We start from the raw sequence: 12,771 nt of genomic DNA on the forward strand, positions 1-12,771 counted from the left end.
CTATGGGCAGCCTCCATTCCCCGTGGTGTTGGAATCAACCAACGAGGAGGGGAGAAAACGCTTAGAAATAGAGTTTGTACAAAACTCAGTGTCAGCAGTTATAGTTGGTTCTAACATATTTTTAAAACTCCATTGTTATGATTCTGATGATCATACACAGTGCGGGAACTACTAGCTATTTCACCTATATATGAGTAAAACATTTGGGGAAATTTCCCTCTGGTTCAGCTGGGTATGCTGTTCACGGACGGCCTTGACATTTGCCCAGTGGAGTCATCACCTGAAACCATGGGCAGCTGAACCCTGGGAACTCGCCTCGGTGTTTATAAATACTGCAGTTGCATCAGGACCCTACAGGTGAAAGATCTTGATACCACACAGGTATAATTACAATCTGCAAACCTACTCAAGGGGAGTTGCAGGTGAAGATAATGAAGTCAGCCTCATTCCATTCCCTAATCAGATTCTCAGCCAAAGACAAACAGCAACATATGGGACTTTAAGGTGAGCAGGGAGCCGACAGCAGGGCTACTCAAAATGTGGTCCGTGATCTGCATGGCTCTGAGAATTGTTTGTTATTGGTTCATGGCAAGTAAAGCACAGAAAATGAGAGTAAGGATTTAAAACATTTGGAAAAGTTTGACAATAGTTGTATATCTGTTGAAACTAATCATTTATAAATGTGTTTCTATTTTGCATGACTTTTTCATTTTCCATTGTTCTGCTTCTTCAGTTTTATCAAAGTATTGGTCTGCAACAAATTGTGTGTGTTTTGTCGGAGACTGATCCATCAGTAATTTGTCTAGCACTGATTTAGAGGTTAAGGCCCTTTGGTCTGTTGGTTGAAATGTAATAACTAATTTTTTTAGACAAAAGAACTGATTTTACCTGGATATGATCTTTCTTAAAGTTTATTTCAAGTTTGATTAATCTCAATGAAACTCTGAAGTCTAAATTTAATGTCAAGATTTAGATTTGGGCCGGGAGTGGTGGCTCACGTCTGTAATCCCAGCAGTTTGGGAGGCTGAGGCGGGTGGATCATTTGAGGTCAGGAGTTCGAGACCAGCCTGGCCAACGTAGTGAAATCCCGTCATCTACCAAAAATACAAAAAATTAACCAAGCATGGTGGCACACACCTGTAATCCCAGCTACTCAGGAGGCTAAGGCGGGAGAATTGCTTGAACCCGGGAGACGGCGGTTCCAGTGAGCCGAGATCGCACCAATGCTTGGGAGACAGAGACTCTGTCCCCTGTCAAAATACACACACACACACACACACACACATACATATATATACATATTTAACTGGGCATGGTGGCATACACTCATAGTCCCAGCTACTCAGAAGGTTGAAGTGGGAGGATTGCTTAATACTGGAAGTTTGAAGCCACAGTAAGCTATGATTGAGCTACTGCACTCCAGCATGGGTGACAGAGCAAGACCCTGTCTCAAAAAAAAAAAAAGCAGATTTAGGTTTGACAATTTCAGGGCTAAATAATAAATTAATTAGCAGTTATTATGTTCATCAGACATAAGGCCATTTAACATCATTTCTTTTGCCTGATTCAAGGTTTCCAGGCTTTCAGGAAGCAGTACTATTTAATCAAATACCAACGGCATACTTGTTTCATGCAATGTTACGTTCCATAGGCAATAATAAAAATGCTATCAAGGCAAAAGTCAAGAGAAGTGGCTGTGGTCTAGATAAATGAAATACAATGTAATTAAGAATATGGATCAGAAAACTTAATTTTAAAAAAGCAATTTTCTCCTTTAGGTTTGTCCTATCTTTATAGTTCTATGTAAATTTTTAACATCCAATACAGATCTCATAGTGTTATTATCGAAGCTCACAGTTGAAAGTGCTTGTTTACAAGTGTTTATCTTGCCAAACAGATAAACATTAAGGTGCCCTGTAATGGGTTTTTGTTTTGAGTTCATTCATTGATTTGTAAAATTCTGAGTGAGTAGATCCCCTGTGTAAAAGGCTTTTAAATTTGCAAGCACAGGAGTTCAATCAATTCCAATTGTTGGAGTGGGACTAACATCCTTAGGTGAAAGAAAACATTACTTGGTAACTCCTTTTATCTTTTTTAAGCTGAGAAAAGTGGCAGTCTCATTCAAATGCCAACTTCCCAATGAGAAACACACACTTTCTACTTTATCTCCAACATAAGGCAGAAAGAATAAGAGAATTCAGCAAGCAAGAGAATATTACTTTGTATCTGAGTATCTGATAGCCATCATGTCAGAAACAGATAGCAAATTGAAGGTTTTGCACCTTGTTCACGGATACAGCAGTTATTAAATGGACTTATTCCTCTAATCATAAAAACCAAGTCTTTATATTTCCTCCGTCATATTGTAAGTATTAAAGATTTCTGTTATCTTTTCCCTGATTATAAAAGTAATACATGTTCATTACAGAAATATGTAATAAGAAATATGTAAAATCATTCATAGTCATACCACATTTAAATATAAGCAATCCTAATATTTGTATATACTATTTCCCATTTTTTCTATGGGTATTCATATATGTTTATATTTCTTTTTTTTTTTTTTTTTTTTTGAGACAGAGTCTCACTGTGTTGCCCAGGCTGGAGTGCAGTGGCGCAATCTCAGCTCACTGCAAGCTCCACCTCCTGGGTTCACACCATTCTCCTGCCTCAGCCTCCTGAGTAGCTGGGACTACAGGTGCCTGCCACCACGCCTGGCTAATTTTTTGTATTTTTAGTAGAGATGGGGTTTCACCATTTTAGCCAGGATGGTCTCGATCTCCTGACCTCGTGATCTGCCTGCCTTGGCCTCCCAAAGTGCTGGAATTACAGGCATGAGCCACCGCACCCGGCTCATAAATGTTTATATTTCTACATAGCTGAGATAATAATGTATGCATTAGTGTGAATCTTATTTTTTTGTTTGTTTGCTTTTGAGACAGGGTCTCGCTCTGTCACCCAGGCTGGAGTTCACTGGCATGATCATGGCTCACTGCATCCTCCATCTCCCGGACTCAGGTGATCCTCCCACCTCACCCTCTGGAATAGCTGGGACTTCAGGCATGTACCACTACGCCCAGCTAATTTTTTTTATCTTTTGTAGAGACAGAGCTTCACCGTGTTGCCCAGTCTGGTCTTGAACATCTGGACTCAAGTTATCTGTCACCTTGGCCTCCCAAAGTGCTGGGATTACAGGCATGAGCCAAAGCACCTTGCTTATTCTTTTGTTTACTATTAAAATATAAGCATTTTCTAGTCAATAAAAATTAACCAAGAACATAATTTGCAATGGCTGCATAATATTCTGTTATATTGAAGTTATAATAGATGTGAGGAGTTTCCTATTGTTGAATATTTACTTTTTCTAGAGGTTAAGAAGAGCTTTTAGAGTCAGAAAGACTTGACTTGTTGACTCTAAAGTCCTGGCTGGGGGTGGGTGCAGTGACTCACGCCTGTAATCCCAACACTTTGGGAGGTCGAGGTGGGTAGATCACTTGAGGTCAGGAGTTTGAGACAAGCCTGGTCAACATGGCGAAACCCTGTCTCTGCTAAAAATATAAAAATTCTGGGTGTGGTAGTGCATGCCTGTAGTCCTAGCTACTTGGGAGGCTGAGGTATGAGAATTGCTTGAACCCAGGAGGCAGAGGTTGCAGTGAGGCAAGACTGCACCACTGCACTCCAGCCTGGGAGACAGAATGAGTCTTTGTCTTAAAAAAAAAAAAAAATCTATCTATCTATCTATCTATCTATCTATCTATCTATCTATCTATCTATCAAGTCCTGGGCCAGGCGCAGTGGCTCATGCCTGTAATCCCAGTACTTTGGGAGGCCGAGGCAGGTGGATCACTTGAGGTCAGGGGTTTGAAACCAGCCTGACCAACATGGTGAAATCCTGTCTCTACTAAAAATACAAAAAAAAAAAAAAAAAATTAGCTGGGCGTGGTGGCGTGTGTCTGTAATCCCAGCCACTCCGGAGGCTGAGGCAGGGGAATCGCTTGAACCTAGGAGGCAGAGGTTGCAGTGAGCAGAGATTGTGCCACTGCACTCCAGTCTGAGCCACAGAACAAGACCCTGTCTCAAACAAACAAACAAAAGAAAAAGAGTCCTGGCTGGCTCTGCCACTTATTAGCTGCGTGACTTTAGTCAAGTTACGTACTCTCTCTAAAGTGCAATTTTCTCATCTGTAAAAATTGGGATTATAATACAAGCTACTTCATAGGGTTGTTGTGATAGTAAATAAAGATTATGCATATAAAACAGTGCATCACAGTGTCTGACTTTTCTCAGTAAATGTTAATTATTTTGATACTGTGATAAATATCTTAGCTCACACAGCTTTGGTCTAGTTTTATGAAATTATTTAATTTAGACAAATGCCAAGAAGACTTGAAATAAACATAGAGATCTATATTTTAAAGATTATTTTTCAGCTTTCAGTTTGACCAAGAGAATAACGACTGTTAGATTCCTGTAAGCGAACTATTAGGTTGGTGCAAAAGTAATTGCGGTTTTTGACATTGAAAGTTATGGCAAAAACCGCAATTACTTTTGCACCAACATAATAAGACAACATGGAAAAGTTTGGATTTAAATGACGGAAGAACAAAAACATTTTATGAATGTCTACGTCACTTGGAATTATTCATATTCCTCAGATGTGTTAAAAATTGAAAGATGAGGCCAGCGCGGGAGGCTCAAGCCTGTAATCCCGGCACTTTGGGAGGCCGAGGCGGGCGGATCACGAGGTCCGGAAATCGAGACCATCCTGGCTAACATGGTGAAACCCCGTCTCTACTAAAAATACAAAAAAAATTAGCCAGGCGTGTTGGCGGGCCCCTGTAGTCCCAGCTACTCAGGAGGCTGAGGCAGGAGAATGGCGTGAACCCGGGAGGCGGAGCTTGCAGTGAGCCTAGATCGCACCACTGCACTCCAGCCTGGGCGACAGAGCGAGACTCCGTCTCAAAAGAAAAAAAAAAAACAAAACTGAAAGATGACTGGTTCACTTGGTAAAAGATAGAAGAAAGGAAGGAGGGGAAGGAGGGAAGGAAAAAGGGAGGAAGGGAGGGAAGGAAAAAGGGAGGAAGGGAGGGAAGGAAGGAAGGAGGGAAGAAGGGAGGGAGGGAAGAAAAGAAGGAAGGAGGGAAGGAGGGACGGAGGGAGGGAGGGAGGGGAGGAGAAGGGAAGGGAGGTGGGAAGGGAAGGGAGGAAAGGAAAGGAAAGGAGGAAGGAAAGGGAAGGAAGGAAGAAGGGAAGGGAAGGAGGGAAGGAAGAAAAGGGAAGGGAGGGAGGGAAGGAAGGAAGGAGGGAAGGAGGGACGGAGGGAAGGAGGGAGGGAGGGGAGGGGAGGGGAAGGGAAGGGAGGTGGGAAGGGAAGGGAGGAAAGGAAAGGAAAAGAGGAAGGAAAGGGAAGGAAGGAAGAAGGAAAGGGAAGGAAGGAAGAAAAGGGAAGGGAAGGAGGGAAGGAAGGAAGAAAAGGGAAGGGAGGGAGGGAGTAAGGAGGGAAGGAGGGAAGGAAAGAAGGAAGGAAGGGAAGGAAGGAGGGACGGAAGGAAAAAAGAAAGGAAAGGAAAAGGAAGAAAGAAAGGCAAGGAAAGAAGGAAACACTTTGCACATGTCTTCCAAGAAATTAAACCTTTAGTATGCATTGCTCTGACCTGCCCAGGTTCACCATCCATTTTGACCTTTTCCCCTTTGTTCATCTGTTACTCCACAACTAACCTAGAAAAGTAGCTGCTGATGGCCAGTCTTCTGTAGAGGTGATGACTATACTGAAAAATACTTTCATATTCACAAATCTGGTTGTTCCTTATATCACCAAAGATGAGAGAGAGGAAAAGAGAGGAGATGAGAACCTGAGACATGCTTATGCGTGCTATGGACTGAATCATGTCCCCTCAAAATCTCTGTGTCGAAGCCCTAACCCCCAACATGACTGTATTTAGAGACAGGGTTTTTAGAAGGTAATTAAGGCTAAAGGAGGTCATATAGGCTCCTAATCCCATAGAACTTATAGCTTTATAAGAAGAGAAAGAGAGAGGAAAGAGTTCTTATTCTCTCTCTTCATACATGTGCACCAAGGAAAGGCCAATATGGGGCATAGCGAGAAGCTGGCTGGCTGCAAGCCGGGAAGAGAGTCCTCACCAAAACTCAATCATGCTGGCATCCTGTTCTCAGACTTGCAACTTTCAGAACTGTGAGAAAATAAATTTATGTTGTTTTAGGAACCTAGTCTGTGGTATTTTGTTATGGCAGCCCAAGCAGACTAAAACAACATATGCAGCCACTTTTACAATCTTAAATACATGACTTCTGAAGTTCTAATCAATATTCTTATAAGTATATTTAAGAAGGCACTCATATAGAGACAGGGGTAAAACAAACTATGATAATTATCCAAATCCATTTACTTCCAAAAACATCTGAAACACTGGTAAGCAATACAAGTTGCCGATCCTAAAATCAATTAATTACATTTTCCATTATTCCTAGTAATAAACTACTAAGAATTTATATGAATAAACTAGGAATAAACTAATAAATATACCTAGGAGTAAACTAGGAATTTATTATTCCTAATATTAAACCTAACACAAATGTATACATATGTGCACCCAAAAAAATGAACAAAAATATTGATAACCAAAAACAGAGAATGTATTCCATTAGAATACACATGTATTAAATGAATAATCTTTCTTCAAGCTCATTCTTGATGGTAAAGAATTTTTAGGCTGGGTGCAGTGGCTCACGCCTATATTCTCAGCACTTTGGGAGGCTGAGGTGGGCAGATCACTTGAGGTTAGGAGTTCGAGACCAGCCTGGCCAACATGGTGAAACTTTGTCTCTACTAAAAATACAAAAATTAGCCAGGTATGGTGGTATGCACCTGTAATCCCAGCTACTTGGGAGGCTGAGGCAGGTGAATCGCTTGAACCCAGGAGGTGGAGGTTTCAGCGAGCTGGGATCGTGCCACTGCACTCTAGCCTGGCCAACAGACTGATTGAGACTGTCTCAAAAAACATAATTTTTAAAAAGTGTAATTTTCCTTCTATTTACATTTTTAAAAGAGCTTGGGCAATGAAGTTTATAATGACAATTGTAGCAGCTAATCCCCAACATGGCCCTTGTGTAGTTTTCTTCCCATATTCAGTAAGGTTAACCTGTGTAGCCAATGGGATACTGGGAAAATGATGTAGTATGGCCTCTAAGGCTAGGTCATAAAATGCATTGCAGCTGCTACCTTGCTCTCTCTTGGGTCACTCACTCTAGTGGACGCCTACCACCGTGTCATGAGGACACTCAAGCAGCTCTGTGGAGAGAGCCATGTGGTAAGAAGCAGAGGCTTCCTGCCAACAGCCAGCATCAACTTACCAGCCATGTGAGTTGGCCATCTTGAAGCAAGTCCTCCAGCCCCTCTCAAATGTCCCAGCTGGCATCTTGACTGTTAACCTCATGAGAGATCCTGAGCCAGAATGACCTAACTAACGTGCCCCCAAATTCTTCACCTTCAGGAAATTTGTGCTATCATAAATGTTTATTATTGTTTGAAGCCAGTAAGTTTTGGAGTAATTTGTTCTGTGTGCAGTGATAAATAGATAACTAAAACAACTGATGCTGGTACAGTTACAGCATAGTTCATCTCTCCCAAGTAAAACTTTATTTATTTCATGATGTATATGAAGAATTTAGAATAATAAATTTAAAAAATTAACTCTGGGGCCAAGTAAGGATATTTAAAATCTAGCACTTCACAAGCACGTCCCAAAAGAGGATATTCAAGTAGTGCGTAAGTATATAAAAGGATACTCAACCTCATTAGCCATAGGGTATTCAAATTAAAACAACAATGAGGCTGGGCATGGTGGCTCAAGCCTGTAATCCCAGCACTTTTGGAGGCTGAGGCAGGTGGATCACCTGAGGTCAGGAGTTCAAGACCAGTCAATGTGGTGAAACCCTGTCTCTACTAAAATACAAAAATTAGCTGGGCATGATGGTGGGTGCCTGTAATCCCAGCTACTCGGGAGGCTGAGATGGGGGAATCACTTGAACCCGGGAGATGGTGGTTGCAGTGAGCCAAGACTGAGCCACTGCACTCCAGCCTGGGCAGCTGAGCGAGACTCTTGTCTCAAAAAAAAAAAAAAAAAAAGAAAAGAAAATAAAAGAAAAAAGAAAACAACAAGAAAAACTGTTCGCCCACCAGAGGGCTAGAATAAAAAATAATGATAACATTTAGTGCTGGTAAAGATACGAGGCAAATGAAACTCTCATATACTGCTGAAGATCGTGTACAATCACTTTGGGGAATTATTTGGCAGTACAGGAGGTACTAAAGCTAAACTGCATATACCTTGTCACATAACCATTCCACTTCTAGTAATAAACCCAACAAAAATGTATACACATGTGCACCAAAAAAGTACAAAAATATTGATAGCCAAAAACAGAAAATGATCCATATGTCCAATAGCAGTAGAAAGGATAAATTGGGATGTGTTCACACAAGAAATACTATATAGCAATGAAAAATAAACAAATTACAGATATTTCCAGCAATAATAATAGATCTCACATATGTAATATTGAGTGGAAAAAACTGTTTTTTAAAGCAAAAAGGGGGGGCCGGGCATGGTGGCTCATGCCTGTAATCCCAGCAATTTGGGAGGCTGAGGTGGGCAGATCACCTGAGGTTGGGAGTTCGAGACCAGCCTGACCAACATGGAGAAACCCCATCTCTACTAAAAATACAAAATTAGCCAGGCGTGGTGGCACATGCCTGTAATCCCAGCTACTCAGGAGGCTGAGGCAGGAGAATGGCTTGAACCCGGGAGGCAAGCCGAGATGGTGCCATTGCACTGCAGCCTGGGCAACAAGAGCGAAACGCCATCTAAAAAAAAAGGGGGGGGTACATAGTATGTAATTCCATTCATATAAAGTTCAAAAGCAGGCAACGCTAATTTATGGTGATGGAAATCAGGATAAAGGTCACCTCTGAAGAGGAGGAGGAAGCAACTAAGATGGGACATAGGGTGGGGAGCTTTTGGGTATTGATAATAATCTATTTCCTCATTTGTCTGCTGGTTACGCAAGTGTGTTCACTTGCTGGATATTCCTTCAGATGTATACTTATGATTTGTGCACTTGTCTGTATGTATGTTATTCTCAGATAAAAATTTACAAAAAAAAACACCCAACATGGTAAGGTATAAACCCCAATTTTCTCATTTTCATGGTTGAACTCTCATTAGGTGGGAGAGTACTCTTGTTGTTAGAAGCTACATACTGAATTATCAAAAGGTAATAGGGCATGTTTGTAATTCTCAAATGGCTTAGGGGTAAAAATATAAAATATGTGTTATATATGAATATACAGTATATATGATACATCTATGAAATGAATATATATGTATATGTGTGTATATGTGTGTGTGTGTGTGTGTGTATATATATATATAGAGAGAGAGAGAGAGAGTGCCAATGATGAAGCAAATATGTTTTTTTTTTTTTTAAATTGCCAGATGCAGTGGCATGCACCTGTAATCTCAGCTACTTAGGAGGCTAAGGCAGGAGGATCACTTGAGTCCAGGAGTTTGAGACCAGCCTAGGCAACACAGTGAGATGCTGTCACACACACACAAACAAAACCCAAACAGGTCAGGTGCAGTGGCTCATGCCTGTAGTGCTTGTAATCCCAGCAATTTGGGAGGCCGAGGTGGGTGGATCACCTGAGGTCAGGAGTTCGAGACCAGCCTGGCCAATGTAGGGAAATGCTGTCTCTACTAAAAATACAAAAATTAGCCAGGTGTGGTGGTGCGTGCCTGTAGTCCAGCTAACTGGGAGGCTGAGGCACGAGAATCGCTTGAATCCAGGAGGCAGAGGTTGCAGTGAGCCAAGATCATGCCAATTTGATCGTTTCAAAACAATTGGGGAGTTTGAGTGAAGGGTATGTGAGAGTTAATTGTGTTTTTCTTGTATTTTTTCTGAAAATTTGAAACTCTTTCAAAATAATTAAAACATTTTAAAAGCACCTGTTAGCTGGATGTGGTGGCACACAACTGTAGTCTTAGCTACTCAGGAGGCTGAGGCAGGAGGATTACTTGAGTCCAGAAGTTGGAGGGTTTAAAAAAAAAATCCAACTGTTCCACTTACTAACTGTATTTCCATGGGCAAACGGTGAACTTCTCTATGTCTCAGAAGACTCTTGTCTTAAGTGGGGATATTAGGCCAGGAATGCTGGCTCACACCTATAATCTGAGCACTTTGAGAGGCCAAGGTTGGGGGATCACTTGAGCCCAGGAGTTTGAGGTTACAATGAGCTATGGTTGCACCACTGCACTCCAACCTCAGTGACACAGCAAGACCTCGTCTCCAAAACAAAACAAAAAAAAAAGAGTGGGGATATTAATATCTACCTTTCAGGACTATTCTAATGATTTGACAAAATAATCAAAATAATAGGTAACAGTTATATAACTTGCCCTAGGTCACACACCTAGTTTTTTGTTGTTGTTGTTAGTTAGTTAGATTTTGTTTTTGTTTTTGTTTTGAGACAGAGTCTCACTGTGTCACCCAGGCTAGAGTGTAGTAGTGTGATCTCGGCTCACTGCAACCTCCCCCTTACCAGTCAAGCAACTCTCCTGCCTCACCCTCTTAAGTTGCTGGGACTGCAGGCGTACACCACCACACCCAGCTAATTTTTGTATTTTTAGTAGAGAAGGGGTTTTGCCATGTTGGCCAGGCTGGTCTCGAACTCCTGACCTCAGGTGATTCACCCGCCTTGGCCTCCTAACCTGCTGCAATTATAAGCGTGAGTCACCGTGCCCGGCCCACAGGCCTAGCTTTTATGAGCCAGGATTTAAACCCAGGAATTCTGACTCCAAAACCTACACTTTCATCTAATGCACAAATCAATCAAGTGAATGTCATGTAGCAGGCCATTAGTGGTACCTAGAATGATGACAATGTTTGTATTAGTTTCCCAGGGTTGCTGTGACAAAATATCACAAACTGGCTGGCTTAAAACAATAGTATTTTATTCCTTTTCCTCCTCCTTCTCATCCTAATAACACTAGTGTTATCCTCACCTGACCTCCTAAGCGACCCAGACAACTATACCCTGACTAACCCCCTAAACACCCCACCCCACATTAAACCCGAAGGATACTTCCTATTTGCCTATGCAATTCTACGATCCATCCCCAACAAGCTAGGAGGCGTCCTAGCCCTCCTACTATCTATCCTTATCCTAGCGGCAATTCCCACACTCCACATGTCCAAGCAACAAAGCATAATATTCCACCCACTGAGCCAATCCCTATATTGACTCCTAATCGCGGATCTCCTCATTCTCACATGAATTGGAGGACAGCCGGTAAGTTACTCCTTCATTACTATTGGACAAGTAGCATCCATATTATACTTCACTACAATTCCAATCCTCATACCAATCGCCTCCTTGATCGAAAATAAGATACTCAAATGAACATAGTCTGCAGGGCAGAAGTACAAAATCAAGGTGCTGCCCACGGTATCCAGCCTTTGATGCATCTTGGGAAGGCTCTTTCCTTGCCTCCTACACCTTATTGTAGTCTCAGGTGTGCCTTGGCTTGATGGCAACATAATTCCATTCTGTGCCTCTGCCTTAATGTGGCTTTCTTGTGTGTGTGTGTGTGTGTGTGTGTGTGTGTGTGTGTCTCCGTGTCTCTTCTCCGCTTCTTACAAGGACACCAGTCATATTGGATTCCGGCCCTCTGTAATTCAGTATGACCTTGTCTTAATTTGGTTACATCTGCAAACACCTTATTTTTAAATAAAGTCACATTCAAGGGTACTGGGGATTAGGACGTCAACATATCTTTTGGGGGAACACAATTCAACCGGTACCAATGCTTATGAACTTTCTGTCCTTTTCTTGCCAAATAGAATAAGTTTAACTGGAAGGACTCCCCCTGGGAAGAGAAGAGACGAAGCTTGGACATGAAAAAAAAAAAAAGAAAAAAAATCACTTCACGGCTTGTCCCTCTGCTTAAAGATGGGGAAATGAAGATGCTGCATTTTGTTCTCAGAAACATGGTCATTTCAAAGTTCATCCAGATCCTTCAGTGTTAAAGGGTACTGACCAAGGGTAGATGGCTCAACAGTGCTTGAAAAAGGCCCAGGTTAGAGGAATAATGAAGGGTTATCAGTGACCACTCAGGGTAATAAATGTAAAGTGTCACATACACCTGAGCAGGGGACCCTGGAAAATTGTTATATCTAGGTAAAAGTTTCTCTTCCTCTCTGAAAAGTATCTTTGCTCGGGGGGAATATAATTATCTATGTAAGTATTGGATTTGAGAGTTGGAAGTTTCTAATGAGAGAGTATATCGCCAGTTAACATTGGAGCAGGGGTGGGAAAGACAGAATCAAGATTTGACTTGGAGTCTAGTGTTCATCTTACACCATCATGTGGAAGCCCTCAGGGATGATATTCTACCTTCAATAACTTAGATTTTCAGAAATGTCATGCTGTGAATTATTATGTCTAGAGGAAGATCAGACGTATCCCTGTGAATAGGGAAGTGATTTTCCCAAAAGAGAATTCGAGGCTCAGTGTGGGTATGAGTAAGAAAGCAATTACTGAGAAATGCAGGATTGAGGGCAGGAGATCAAGGAAAGAAACTGAGTTTTATACACGAAGGGAATTATTCTCAAAGGTTCTAACTTTTGGGAGCTTTCCCTTTGGGCAATGGGAGTAATGACATGTAGCATGCAGTTTATTATTTTTTGCATGTC

General features: G+C 41.6%; 1 long non-coding RNA gene across 1 annotated transcript; it reads left to right on the forward strand.

The window, feature by feature from the left end:
- The first annotated feature begins 353 nt into the window (after positions 1-353).
- LOC129031301 (uncharacterized) lies at positions 354-3,282 on the forward strand. Its single transcript, XR_008501005.1, has 3 exons — positions 354-504; positions 2,943-3,018; positions 3,104-3,282. It is a non-coding gene; the product is annotated as an uncharacterized LOC129031301 (long non-coding RNA).
- Positions 3,283-12,771: the final 9,489 nt, after the last annotated feature.

The sequence above is a fragment of the Pongo pygmaeus genome, chromosome 11 (assembly GCF_028885625.2).
Source record: "Pongo pygmaeus isolate AG05252 chromosome 11, NHGRI_mPonPyg2-v2.0_pri, whole genome shotgun sequence".
Taxonomy (NCBI): domain Eukaryota; kingdom Metazoa; phylum Chordata; class Mammalia; order Primates; family Hominidae; genus Pongo; species Pongo pygmaeus.